The following is a 15182-nucleotide window of genomic DNA, read 5'->3' as shown; positions in this document are numbered from 1 at the left end:
ACCAATAAGCAACATCATGATAAACAGAGAAAAGATTGAAGTTACCAAGGATTTCGTTTTACTTGGATCCACAATCGACACCCATGGAAGCAGCAGTCAAGAAATCAAAAGATGCACTGCATTAGGCAAATCTGCTGTAGAAGACCCCTTTAAAGTGTTGAAAAGCAAAGATGTCACCTTGAAGACTAAGTTGCGCCTGACCCAAGCCATGGTGTTTTCAATTGCCTCATATGCATATGAAAGCTGTATGATGAATAAGGAAGACTGAAGAAGAATTGAAGTCTTTGAATTGTGATGTTGGAGAAGAATATTGAATATACCATGGACTGTCAAAAGAACGAACAAATCTGTCTTGGAAGAAATACAACCAGAATGCTCCTTAGAAGCGAGGATGGAAAGACTACATCTTACATACTTTGGACATGTTATCAGGAGGGATCAGTCTCTGGAGAAGGACATCATGCTTGGTAAGATGGAGGCCCAGAGAAAAAGAAGAAGATCCTCAACCAGATGGATTGACACAGTCACTGCAACAATGGGCTGAAGCATAACAATGATTGTGAGGATGGCGCAGGACTGGGCAGTGTTTTGTTCTGTTGTACATAGGGTCGCTATGAGTCAGAACCGACTCGACGGCACCTAACTACAACACATGTGCAAGATGGTTGTGGGGAAGGCGAAGAGTCACCAGGGAATCTTGGCCATGATGTGTTTCTGGAATCTGTGTTTACTTAAGGAAATGTGATTCATAATTTCCAGAACACCTTGACTTTCTATGGTTACTGTTCAATCCTAAACCATCTGTGCTTTGCCTCCTGAACAAACTTCAGCAATGGCCATGGACATTTTACACAGCTGGTTCTCCTCACGCTTCACCTTCCTTTAACCTTAGATTCTCTACACTCTGTCCCCGTCATGTCATATCTGGGGATAGCTCCATCCTGAGCTCCATTATTTCAGATCTCACTAGAAACATGTCCTCGGGATTGTGATTTACTGGTGTGCTCTTGTCTTTTATGGAGCTTGGATTTGGAAGTGGCTATTGAAGATATTATCTATTATGTCAGCCCATTTTTTTTTAAAGATCTGAGGGAAAGATAACTTCTAAGAGCTTAATGCTAGGGGAGAAGTTTGTCTCACTTGATAAAGTAGTCTGATTTCTTTTATCACAATAAAAGTCGATTTTTGAAGAAAAAAATCGATTTTTCCTTTTCTTCTTTGTGTTCTATGAGATTTAGAGTTACATTTCATGCTCAAATGGAACAACTGACTTGAGCACCTTTTTTTAGGTACAATTATTCTCATCATTGTCCTCTCCCACAAGCACCACCACCAAGGACTCCTATTAATTTTTAAAATTTATTTTTATAGTATTATTGTCCATATTATTTTGCTAAGCTACCTCTAGTCTTTTCTGGAAGTAGATAACATAGGTAGATAGACAGATAGATAGAAAGATAGATAGACAGATGGAAAGAAAGATAGATAGACAGACAGACAGACTGATCTAATTAATCTTGGAGGTAGGAAGGAAAGAAGAATCAGTCACACAGTTGACTTTTGAAAACAATGAATGAATGAATGTTATTGACAGAGTATTTTGGAAATTATTTCTGAAGTATATTAACAAACCAACATTCTCGGAACTCAAATAAAAATTGCTCTTCAAATTTGTATCTGCTATAAAACTAGAGAGAAACTTCCCAATTGTTAACTGAGTTTCAGAAGAAGAAATTCTCTGAAGTTCTATGCAAAATGTTTACCCAAACTAATATCTTCACTAATACAGTCTGGTGAGAACAAATGGCAAATTTATATATATATATATTATATATATATATATATATATATAATATATATATATATATATATAATATATATATATATATAAACCCTGGTGGTATAGTGGTTAAGAGTTCAACTGCTAACCAAAAAAGGTTGGCAGTTAGAATCCACCAAGCACTTTTTGGAAACCCTATGGGGCAGTTCTACTCTGTCCTATAGGGTCACTGTGAGTTGGAATCGACTTGGTGGCAACGAGTTTATATATGTGTACACACACACGTATATATAAATGTATATTTAAAAAAATCAGAACGCAACAAAATTTGAACGTAAGGTTTATTCTGAGCAGTTATTCTGTATGAGTATAGGGAGACTATTTTGATTCCAGAAAAAGCAAATGGCTCAAATAAGCTACCTGCAATGAGGCTTATAAAGAGGAGGGAGAAATATAAAAGGTCAACCACTGGCTAATCTTAACATGATTGATTAAACCCTGCCCTCCACCTTTTACTGAGGTTGACTGGTATCAGGTCACAAGATGGTCTCTGGCCTTCCACCTGGCCATATCTTTTGACATTCAAATTCAGTAAGCAGGATTTGAACAGGAGAGAAAGGATTTGCCAGTTTAGGTGAGAGAAAAACTGCTGGTAGAATTAATTTTGGTCAGGAAATTCTTTAAAGTGGGTATTTGGTTTTCTGAGTAAGAAAACCCCAAAATGAAAGCAAAGTATCTACTATCAATCTCTCTTTGACATCTCCCCACTCTTGACCATAATTCTATTAGAATCTTTGATCTTAAACACTGGCAGGGCACCAGTCTAGGTTTTTCTGGTCTCATATGTATTGCTCTATGAGGCACCTTTTTATGAAATATATGTTACTTTTGTTAGTTCTTTAGCTTCTTCTCTTTATTGTTCCGCTAGTCAGCGTGACATCATCTCTTAGATGGCCTCCTGAAAGCTTTTAAGATCACAGACGCTAAGCAGCTTGGTAGCTTGATAACAATATAAAAGATCAGAATGAAGAGAATGTATAAGCCTATGATCTGAAGGACTTCTCTGGCCCATGAACCCAAATTTCCTATCCATGACTACAAAGAGGAGCATCTGCAGCATGTATTATATCTCCAGTCATGAAGTTTTGCTAAAACTATATTTCAACATACTTCCACTTAGATGTCATTAATATGTCCAAAACAATTTTAACAAAGTACAAACTCCTCTTTGGGAAGCAGGTGAATAATCAAGAGCTAATCTATTTTATAATGTAATTATCTTTATCTGCATTATTTCAGAGAGAGAGAGTATAGCATTGTTTAGATTATTAACAGAGCCACCTTGTCTAATATCATTTATAGCCTTAAAGTATATATAATGGTCATCGCTGCAGATACTTCACAGACATTTATACTTGTACATACTCATAAATGTTCAGAACATTCCATCTCTTCTGTGGTATTTTACCTTTTATTAACATAAAATGCCATCTTTGACTTTAATGACACCTTGTAAAAATGGCATAGAATCAGACTTCCACACCTAACTTCAGGAGGAAGAGAGAGAATCACCATTAGCATCAGCCCAAAGCTAATTCTTATGAGGTGGAGGTCAGACATACCTCCACTCTCCAATCTTTTTACCAGTTCTGCCACCAAATGTCCCTCCTACGGTACGCTCTACTTCTCTGCTAGATTTGATAATTCTTTGCAGTGGCCACGCAGAACTCACAGACCATACTTATGGTTAAGTGGTTTATTAAGGAAGTAATGGTATAACTCGGGATCAGGATCAACAGGTTAAAACTCAGGATCAGGATCAGGAATTTACAGGAACAACTCATGATATAGTTCTTCAATCAGGACAGCTTCTTCTCACCCATGCCCACAGGCAGGCCTCTCTCTCAGCCACTTGAGGACAGGCTCCTCTTGGCCCCCTGAGGACTCCTCTAAGCCCCCTGAGGACAAGCTCCTCTCAGCCTCCTCAGCACAGACCCCTCTCGGCCCCGGCCTCTGCCCTGCTCCAGCAAGTGTTACAGCTCGTTCTTTAGCCCTGCCAGTAAGTGACCAGAGGCACCCCACTCTGCCAGGAAGCCTCCTGCCCGAAGATACTCAGCTGTCTCACTCTGTGGGTCAGCACACCCACTGTAACTGCCTCCCTAGGTGGTCAAGAAGTCTACCATGCTGTCTAGTGCTGGTCTCCTGGTTCTGCTACTGCTGTTTTTATGCCACCGAATTCTGCCGTGCTTAAATGTTGCTTCTTTCCTGCTCCATCTTGCGCCATCTCTGGTGTTACAGCTATCTCCATCTCCTGGGTCTAGGAGGTTCTCAGCACGGGGACCCTGGGTCCAAAAGACACCTTCCACTCATGGCTCTTCTTCTTGATGGTAGTGAGGTCCCCCCTTCGGCCTCTGGAACTGGCGCCCTTTAAGCCTAGCAGGGGGGTTGGCAAAACTGACCAATGCCCTCATTAGGGTTCCATACACCTTATTTGCATGGTCCCACACCTGCCAGGGTTCCATATGCCTGATTTACATTAGAAAAACTGTCCAATGCTCTTGGTGGGCCACAAGCATCTTATTTGCATAGTCCCACACAATCATTTTGTAGGAATTACAAGACCTTGACTAGAAGGGCCGTGTAAAAGCAACTCACTGCACTGTACACCTCATCACATGCTTATACTAATGTTGCTGCTTCCCTCCTCCCCACCCCAGCTTTGGTGCTATTTTCTTTATTCATCTATTTGTGTTCTTTTGTTCAATTTTCAATGATTTTTTTTCTTTTTAAAATAGTATAATGGTTAAGAGAATGGCCTCTGGAGTCTGATCATCTGATTCTTGTCCTGACCACATGGGCATTGCTGTGGTCACTTAAGTATTTGTCAGGTTGTCTCTCAGCCTCTTTGCTAAAATAGTGTATGGTAAAGTGCTGGGAAAATCCCAGCATGCAGTTTGTTGTTGTTGTTGTGTACTGTCAAGTCAATTCCAACTCATAGCTACCCTATACAACTATGTATAACTGCCCCATAGGATTTCCAAGGCTGTAATCTTTACGGAAGCAGACTGCCACATCTTTCTCCCATGGAGCAGCTGGTGGGTTCCTACCACTGACCTTTCAGTTAGCAGCCAAGCACTTAACCACTATGCCACCAGGGTTTCTTGGCGTGCAATTAGCATCCCGTAAGTTTTACCTGTGACTTTTTTTATTACTATCCTTTCACTTCATATTAAAAATATAAAATATTTATCTTATAAATAGTGAAGCATTAGACTTTGCTTTTTAAATCCAGTCTGAGCATCTATGCATTTTAATAGGATGACTTAAAATGAAAATCCTAAATTGATTTTCATTATCAGTATTTAAGGTTCTATACCTTCTGCCTTCTTTTATATTTTCTGCCCACTCTAATTTCTATTTCTTTTTACGTTGATTTTTGCAGTATTCACAATTTCTCTTTCATTCCATTAATTCAATGTATCCTGTGCAGGACCATATGTGTTTATTGGGGGAAGGGCTCAGTGGGGTGTTTCTTTTCAGAAATGTAAGGTTCATCTGGCAGGCAGCAGATGTCTGTTAACTTTCCTGGATGCTCAACACTGATCTAGATGTGAGAGACGACAAACAGGTACAAGAGATGGCTCTGGCCCTCAAGGCGTTTATGGCCCTAGTTGAGAGATTAGAGAAAAAATACAATGTGGCAAATAATGAAATGTGAACTCGGTTTCCCTTTGTTGTTGTTGTTAGTTGCCAGTTAGTTGGCCCAACTTATGGTGACTCCATGCACAACGAGATCATACCATTGTGATACCATAGGGTTTTCGTTTTTCAAAAGCAGATCACCAGGAGTTTCTTCCTAATCTGTCTTAGTCTGGAAGCTCCACTGAAACCTGTTCAGCATCATAGAAACACACGCGTCTCCACTGACAGGTGCTGGCTGCTCTTAATGAGCATTGGCCAAGAATTCAACCCAGGTCTCCTGCATGGAAGGCGAGAATTCTACCATAAAATCACCATTGCCCTCACAGGTTTTCCTTTAGTGCTCTAGAATTCAAAAGAAAGTCAGAGAAGCAGGGACTGAGCTCCCATAGGAGGCCCTGAAGGGCTGCATGGATTTCATGGTGCACCCTAGAACAACCATGGTGTCTATGTGTCTGTTCAGGGGGATGTGTGTTTTCCGCTTGGACACTAAAATCAAGAAGGGATTCCTGCCACTGACAGGGCAGGATTCAAAGTGTATTCAGTGAGCTCCCACCCACCCCACCCCCCCGCCTTCCACATGCAAAACTGTTGCATACAGCAGTCATTTTTGAGAAAAATAAAGAAAGAATGCCTTATTTTGTATATAATAGAGAAGTAATATCTTCAAGCAAGCACATGAACAAAGACTTAAACCTTTAGGCAAAATGTAGGTAGACTCCAGACACAAACAAAAAGACAATATTCAACATGGGTCAGAGTGGGCTCAGACGTGAGTGGACCCCAAAGAATGGAGCAGCAATATGGGAGGCAAATGTCCAGACTGCAAGGGCACACAGTCTATTTTGTTAGCAGTGAGGCACAAAAGATTTTTTTTTGTCTTTTTCCCTCATTTTCTTAGTGAGGATGAATGGAAATTGATATAAAACCATAACTACTATATTTATATTAGTGTTGACAAAACTTTTTCAAAAAATGTGTAAAATCCTCATTTCACAGCATTGCTCAATTCTCATCAGATAGACTTGAAGTCTACATAAAGTTCAAGTAACATGTATGTTTTCTGTAATGCTCTCAAACTACATATGTTAAACCACATGTGTATAAGTCACTTATAATGTGACATTAGAAATAGAAAATTTCTGAATTTAGAGAGAGAAACATAGATGCATGTGAGGTATGTAGTAAACAACATCTCTAAGATAGCTATGGAAACTCTGGTGGCCTAGTGGTTTAGGGCTAAGGCTGCTAACCAAAAGGTTGGCAGTTTGAATCCACCAGGTGCTCCTTGGAACCTCTATGAGGCAGTTCTACTCTGTCCTATAGGGTCACTATGAGTCGGAATTGACTCGACAGCAACAGGTTTTAAGATAGCTGTGCACCTGCATGCTGTGTGCTCCATCCGGAGTAAAGGAGAGTGAAGAAAACCAAAGACTCAAGGAAGCAACTAATCCGAAGGAATAACATACCACACACACCACAACCTACCCGACCCCGAGACCAGAAGAACTAGATGGTGCCCTCCTACCACTACCGACCACTCTGCCCAGGATCACAATAGACTGTCCCGGGCAGAGTGGGAGAAAAATGCAGAACAAAAAAAAAATCAAATTCATAAAAAAATCCAGACTTACTGGCCTGATAGAGACTGGAGGAACACCCGAATCTATGACCCTAAGGCATCCCTCTGACTTGGAACTGCAGCCATTCCCAGAAACCACCTTCCAAGTAAAGAGTAGACAGGCGTATAAAATAAACAATAACACCCGAGAAGAACATGCTCTGTAAAACGAACAATTATATGAGACCAAAAGGACAACATTTGCCCAAAAGTAAAAATAAGAAGGCAAAAAGGGGTGGGAAAACTAGACTAAAGGAAATGGGGAACCCAAGGCAGAAAGGAGGAGACTGCTGACTCAGTGTGGGGATTGCAAACAATGTCATGAAACACTTTGTGTACGATTTGTTGAATGAGAAACTAATTTGCTGTATAAACTTTCACCTAAAACACAATAAAATATTTTTCTAAAAAAGAAAATGTAACATATAACTAAATTTCTATAAGTCGGTCTCGAAACAGAAGTACATCATAAACAACCCCCTTAATTTTTCACCTTTTTTCAGTACTTTCTTTTTGTTGTTACTATTGCTATAATATACATAGCAAAATTTAACACCAATTCAACACTTTCTACAAGTACAATTCAGTGACATTGATTACATTCTTCAAGTTGTGCAACCAATCTCATCCTTCTTTTCCAGATTTTCTTCCCCCATTAACATAAACTCACTGCTCCTAAGTTTCTATCTAAACTTTCCAGTTGCTGTTGTTGATTTGATCCCATTTAGATAGTTCTTTAAAAAAGCTCAATGTTCAAGGCAGATATTTTTTGCTAATTAAGTTATTCTTTGGTTAAAGAAGTCTTCAGGGGATTTTTTTAGTTTAAGGTTTAAAGATTTTCTCAGGACAATAGTTTCAGGGAGTCATCCAGCCTCAATGGCTCCAGAAAGGCTGGAGAATTTGAAATTCCTTTTGATCAAGATTCTTCTATAGAATCTTTGATTAAAACGTTCAGTAATGGTAGCCTGGCATCATCCAGTTCTGGTCTCATGGCAAAGGAGGCAGTTTGTTCATGGAAGCAATTAGCCATGCATTCCATTCCTTCCTCCTATTCCTGATTCTCATTCTTCCTGTGTTGTTCGAGGCAGATACCAATTGAGTACCTTGGATGGTCTCTTGCAAGCTTTTAGGAACCCAGGCACTATGCAATGGACTAGGAGGTATAACAGAAACACTAGAAACAATATTAGGCCAATTAACTGTGATATCCCATGAAAACATGACTCTAAACCTGCAAACCAAAACAACAAATCTCATGAGGTGTTTGGTGGTATATAAGCAGCTTCAGAAACTGCTCCTCTTTTTGTTGTTGTTTTTGTAGAAATATGTATCACACAACATTTTCCAATTCAACTTTTTACAGGAGTACAGTTTAGTGACATCAATTACATTAATTGGCTGTGCAACTATTACCCTTGATCAATGCCAAATCGATCTGTTTTAAACATAAACTCAGTGCCCAGTAAACAACAGTTACTCCTATCCCTCTCTCTCACACCCTTGGTAACCACTAATAAACTTTGGTCTCTATACACTTGCTTATTCTTGTCATTTTATAGAAATGAGGTCATACAATATTTGTCTGTTTGTGACTGACTTATTTCACTCAGCATGATGTATTCAAGGTTCATCCATGTCATAGCATGTATCAGAACTTCATTTCTCTTTATGGCTGAACAATATTCCATCATATGGATATGTTATATTTTGTATTTCTCTTTATGGCTGAATAATATTCCATTGTATGGATATACCACAGTTTGTTTATCCTTTCATCTGTTGATGGACACATGGGTTGTTTCTACCTTTTGGCTATTGTGAATAATGCTGCAATGAACATTGGTGTACAAGTCTCTGTTTGAGTCCTGCTTTCAAGTCCCTTGGGTATATACTTAGAAGTGTAATGGTTGGGTCATATGTTAGTACTATTTTTAGTTTTTTGAGGAACCACCACACTGTTTTCCACAAAGGCTGTACCATTTTGCATTCTCACCAGCAACATATAAGTGTTCCAATTTGCCCACATCCTTGTCAACATTTGTTATTTTCCAGTTTTTTTTTGTTTTTATTTTTAATTTTAGCTATCTTAGTGGGAGTGAGATGGTTTCTCATTGTAGTTTTTGGTTTTCTTCTCTCTGATGGTTAATGACATTGAACATCTTTTCATTTGTTTGTTGACTATTTGAATCTCCTTTTTGGTGAAATGTTTATTTGAGTCTTTTGCTCATTTTTGATTGGGTTATTTGTCTTTTTGTTGTTTAGTTGTAGAAGCTTTCTATATATTTTGGATATTAGACTCATCAGAAATATGGTTCCCAAAGATATTCTCCCCACTGGTAAGTTGTCTTTTCACTTTTTTGGTAAAGTCTTTTGAAGAACAAAACTGTTTCATTTTTTTGAGGTCCTGTGTATTTATTTTGTCTTTTGCTGTTTGTGCTTTTCTTATTATGTCAGATAATCCATTGTTAAAAGCTAGGCCCAACATCCATGTCCCTGTATTTTCCTTTAAGATTTTTAAGGTTTTACTTGTCACATTTAGACCTTTAATCCATTTCAAATTTATATTTGTGTATTGTGTAAGGGATGGATACTGTTTAATTCTTCTGCATGTGGAAATCCAATTTTCCCAGCATCATTTATTGAAGAGACTCTTCTTTTCCCATTGCATAGTCTTAGCAGTCTAGTTAAAAATTGGTTGACCTCAGACCTATGGGTTTATTTCCAAACTCTTGATACTATTCCATTGGTCTATGTGTCTATTCAATTCACTGTGTCAATCCACAGTGTGTCAGCCACACAGTGGATGCGACAATGGGCTTCAACAAAGCAATGATTGTGAGGATGGTGCAGGACCAGGCATTTTTTTTTTTTCTGTTGTATGTAAGTCGCTGTGAGTCAGAATTGACCTGATGGCACCTAAAAACAACAACAACAACATGTGTCTATTATTATACCAGTACCAGACTGTTATGACCTCTGTAGCTGAATAATATGTTTTGAAATCAGGAAATGTGAGTCCTCCTACTTTGCTCTTCTTCAAAATTGCTTAACTATTCAGGACCTCTTGACATTCCATAGAAAATGGGGGATTGGTTTTTCCATTTCTGTAAAGAAGGTTATTAGAATTTTGAACAGGATTGCATTGAATCTGTAGATCACTTTGGGTAGTATTGATATCTTAACAATACTGAGTCTTCCAATCCATGGACACAAAACATCTTTCCATTTATTTAGGTCTTCTTTAACATATTTCAGTAGCGTTTTATAATTTTCATTGTGTAAGTTCTTACATCTCTGCTTAAATTTATTCCTAGGTATTTTATTCTCTTAGCTGCTACTGTAAACAGAATCATTTTCCTAATTTCCACTTCAGATTTCTCATTACCGGTGTATAGCTATCCGAGTGATTTTTGTTTATTGACCTTGTATGCTGCAACTTTGCTAAATTCCTCTGATAGCTCTAGAACATTTCTTGTGGATGAGGTTGAGGTTTTGTATATATAGGATCACATCATCAATGAATAGAAAAAAAATTTACTTCTTCTTTTCCAATCTGGATAACTTTTATTTCTTTTTCTTGTATTATTGCTCTGGCTAGAACTTCAAGGACAATATTGAATAGGAGTGGTGAGAGCAGGCCTTCTTGTTCCGAGTTTCAAGGGAAAAACTCTCAGTCTTTCTCCATTAAGTATAAGGTTGTATGTTAGTTTTCATAGATGTTCTTAATACATATTGAGGAACTTCCTGTCTATTCCTAGCTTGCTGAGGGTTTTTATTTTTTATCAAGAAAGGATTTTGGATTTTATCAAATGCCTTTTATGCTTCAATAGATATGATCATGTGGTTTTTTTCCTTTTTTTTATTAATGTTGTGTATTACATTGATTACTTTTCTAATGTTGAACCATCCTTGCATTCCTGGAATAAAGATCACTTGGTCATGGTGTATAACTCTTTTAATATGCTTTTGATTCTTTTTGCTGGTATTTTGTTGAGGGTTTTTGCATCTATCTTCATAAGGGATATTGGCCTGTAGTTTTCTTTTCTTGTGCTGTCTTTCTCTGGTTTTGATATCAAGATAATGTTGGCTTCACAGAATGAGTTAGGGAGTATTCCTTCCTTCTCTATCTTTTGGAAGAGTTTAAACAGGATTGGTGTCAATTCTTCTCTAAATATTTGATAGAATTCCCCATGAAGCCATGTAGTCCAGGACTTTTTGTTGTTGTTGAAAGGTTTTCTATTACTAATTTTATCTCTTCACTTGTTATGAGTCTGTTGAGATTTACTATTTACTCTTGAGTCAGTTTAGGTGAGTTATGTGTTTCTAAGAATTTGTTCAGGTTATCCACTTTGTTGGCATACAGCTGTTCATAGTATTCTGTCATAATTTTATTTCTATAGGGTCAGTTGTAATGTCTCCACCTTCATTTTGTCTTTTGTTTATTTGCATCATTTCTCTTTTTTCTTTTCAGTCTAGCTAAAGATTTGTCAATTTTATTGATCTACTCTGATTTTTGTTATTTTCTTTCTTCTTAGGCTTAGTTTGCTCTTCTTTCGTCAGTTTCTCAAGTTGTAGAGTTAGGCTACTGATTTGAGATCTTCTTTTTTCATGCAGTCATTTATCACTATAAATTTCCCTCTAAATACTGCCTTTGCTGCAATCTATAAGTTTTGCTATGATGTGCCTTCATTTTCATTTTACTCTAAGTATTTCCTGATTTCTCTTTTGATTTGTTACTTGACCTATTGGTAGTTTATTAGTGTGTTGTTTAATTTCCATCTGCCTGTGTATTTTCCAGGTTTTTTTTTTTTTTTCCTGTTGTTGATTTCCAGTTTTACTCCACTGTGGTCAGAAAAAAATGATTTCAATATTTTGTATGATTCAATCTTTTGTATGTTTTTGATCTTTATAAATTTATCAGGACTTGCTATATGACCTGAAATGTGGCCTATCTTGGAGAATGATCCATGTACACTGAAGTAGAGTGTCTGTTGTGCTCCTCTTTGGTGCAGTGTTCTATATATGTCTGTTACATCTAGTTGGTTTATAGTGTCATTCAGGTCCTCTGCTTCTTTATTTATCTTCTTTCTAGATCCAATACTGAAAGTGGTGTATTAAAGTATCCAATTATTATTGTAGTATTGTCTATTTTTCCCTTCAGTTCTATCAATGTTTGTTTTATATATTTAGGAATTCCAATGTTGGGTGCATATATAGTTATAACTTTAATCTTGATGAACTGACACCTTTGTCAATATATAATGTCCATCTTTATCTCTTCTAACAGATTTTGTCTTGAAGTCTATTTTGTCTGATATTATGATTGTCACCCCAGCTCTCTTTTGGTTATTATTTGCATGGAATATTTTTTTCATCATTTCACTTTCAACCTATTTGTATCCTTGGATCTAAGGAGTGTCTCTTATAAAGAGCATATAGTTGGATTATGTTTTTAATTTTTTTATCCATTCTGTCACTCTCTGCCTTTTGATAGAGTATTTAGTCTAATTGCACTTACTGTAATCACCGACCAGACAGGACTTATTTTTACCCTTTTGTTATTTGTTTTTTGTACTTCTTAAACCTTCTTTGTCTATTTCTTCTAATATGTCCCAGCTTTTGTTGTTATTTTGTAGTGAGCCATTTTGATTCCTCTCTCCTTTCCTTTTGCGTATATTTTTTAGATATTTTCTTTGTAGTTACCATGAATATTACATTTGACATTTTGCATTTATAACATCCTAGGATAACTTGAGAAGGAGCTCTGGTGGCACAGTGGTTAAAGTGCTCTGCTGTTAACCAAAAGGTCAGCAGTTCAAACCCACGAGCCTCTCCATAGGAGAAAAATGTGACTGTCTGCTTCTGTAAAGATTTACAGACTTGGAAACCCTATGAGGCAGTTCTACTCTGTCCTATAAGGTCATTATGAGTCAGAATTGACTGGAAGGTAATGGGTTTTCAGGTTTTAGAATAAGTTGATACAAGTGAACTTCAGTAACATAAGAAATTTTATACCTATACTGTTACTCTTCCCCCCATTTTGTTGTTGTTGTCAACAATTACATATTGATATTTCATGCAGTCTGTAACATAATTTTATCTTTTTAAAACATATTTTTTGGAGGTGGGGCCAGATGGCAGACTATTCAGACTCTTCCGGTGGACCCTCTTACAACAAAGACCTGAAAAAACAAATGATTTGATTATATATGGCAATCTGGGAGCCCTGAACATCAAAGGCAGAGTTGAGGAACCAGACTGAGTGGAAGGGGGAGGGAGAGACTGTTTGGAAGCAGTGAGGAGTTGCCAGACCTGACTCGGCCTGATCAGCTTGGGGTTGAGCGGTGAGACAGGCAAGCGGAGGTGCTAGGGAGGTGTGTTTTCTGCACCAGAAGAGACCCAGCCCCTGAGAGTCTACACGAACACCCAGAACCAATGAGAAGCAGCCCTTGATCCGGCAAAAGATAAGTAACTGCCTACGGCCTACCGTGCAGATCAAAAACGCTCCCCTTAGGTCCCATTTACCTCCCAGCTCCCTGCTGTGCACTGGGTCCTGGACCAGTTTCAACAATGCCGAGTGCCCTGGACAGGAAGTAGGATCCATCACACACCCAAAGCCATTCTCCCTACCTTTGAGAGTGAACAAATTAACAAACGGGGAAAAAATAAACTGCTGCCTCCCCTAAGCCAGGAACCCAGGATAGGCATAGCTCCTTTGCCTAGGCACAGGCATAAGGGATCCATGGACTTTGTGTGCCTTTCCCCCTGTATAGACTTGTGTGGGCCCATCTCAGCAGCATAGGTCCTCATTACTGCAGTACTAAGGGTATATACGGGAAGTTTAACTTCAACAGTTTCAGCTGTGAAGTGGCAGATTCTTGATATTTGACACTGCTCTGCCCATTAAGCAGGGTCTTCACCTACCCACGTCAGGGGCCTGAGAACTGTTGGCTCCACCCAGGCCATCTGGCCACTTGCAGTAGGGGCTCATGAATAAGAGGTACCCCCTAGTCTTTACAGCCAACAGCATTAGCTGCTCATAGTCCAGCTGCAAAACTCACCCACCTACATACTCTAGGGAGCAGGGAAATACCTTCCTCCTAGACACTCGCGGGTGGCCGTCAGCACACTGCCTTGCTCAGAGTGTGTCCCCCTGTTGTAGCCAGATGCCAGTGCCTACATCAATCACCTATGCCTGTCTACGACCGTAAGTGAGAGCCTACACCACACACTTGCTGGCTATCTACCTAGGCACCTGAGCTGAATCCATACAGGAGGAGTGGGTGGACTCCTGAGCAAACATACCTAGTAACAGATATAACCACCTGGTGACAGGACATTAGAGTTGCGAAAGTGCCAATAACCGAACTAGATCATACGAGCAGCTTATTTCAGCATATCAAAACAAAACAAGAAGCTAAGACACAGTAAGCAAACATAAATAAATACATATATTAACTTATTGATGGCTCTGAAACAACAGTCAGTATCAAATCACATAAAGAGGCAATCCGTGATGGCTTCAGCAAACTCCCAAAAAAAGGAATCAAGAAATTTTCCAGAGGAGGAAAATTTCTTGGAATTACCAGAGGCAGAATACAAAAGATTAATATACAGAATTCTTAAAGAAATTAGGAAGGAAATTAAGCAAAATGCAGACACGCAATAGAAGAAATTAAGAAGATTAGAGAAGACCATAATGACAAAATTAACAGGCTGCAAGAGTCCATAGAGAGACAGCAATCAGAAATCCAGAAGATTAACAATAAAATTTCAGAATTAGACAACTAAGTAGAAAGTCATAGGAGCAGAATTGAGGCAGCAGAAGTCAGAATTAGTGAGACTGAAGATAAAGCACTTGACATCAACTTATCTGAGGAAACATCAGATAAAAGGATTAAAAAAAATGAAGACACCCTAAGAATTATGTGGGACTCTATCAAGAGAAATAACCTACAAGTGATTGGAGTACCAGAACAGGGGGGATAACAGAAAATACAGAGAGAATTGTTGAAGATTTGTTGGCAGAAAACTTCCCTGATATCATGAAAGATGAGAAGATACTTATTCAAGATGCTTATC

This window comes from Trichechus manatus, unplaced genomic scaffold (assembly GCF_000243295.1).
Source record: "Trichechus manatus latirostris isolate Lorelei unplaced genomic scaffold, TriManLat1.0 scaffold00042, whole genome shotgun sequence".
In the NCBI taxonomy this organism is placed as follows: domain Eukaryota; kingdom Metazoa; phylum Chordata; class Mammalia; order Sirenia; family Trichechidae; genus Trichechus; species Trichechus manatus.
Note: the sequence above shows the minus strand (reverse complement) of the source record.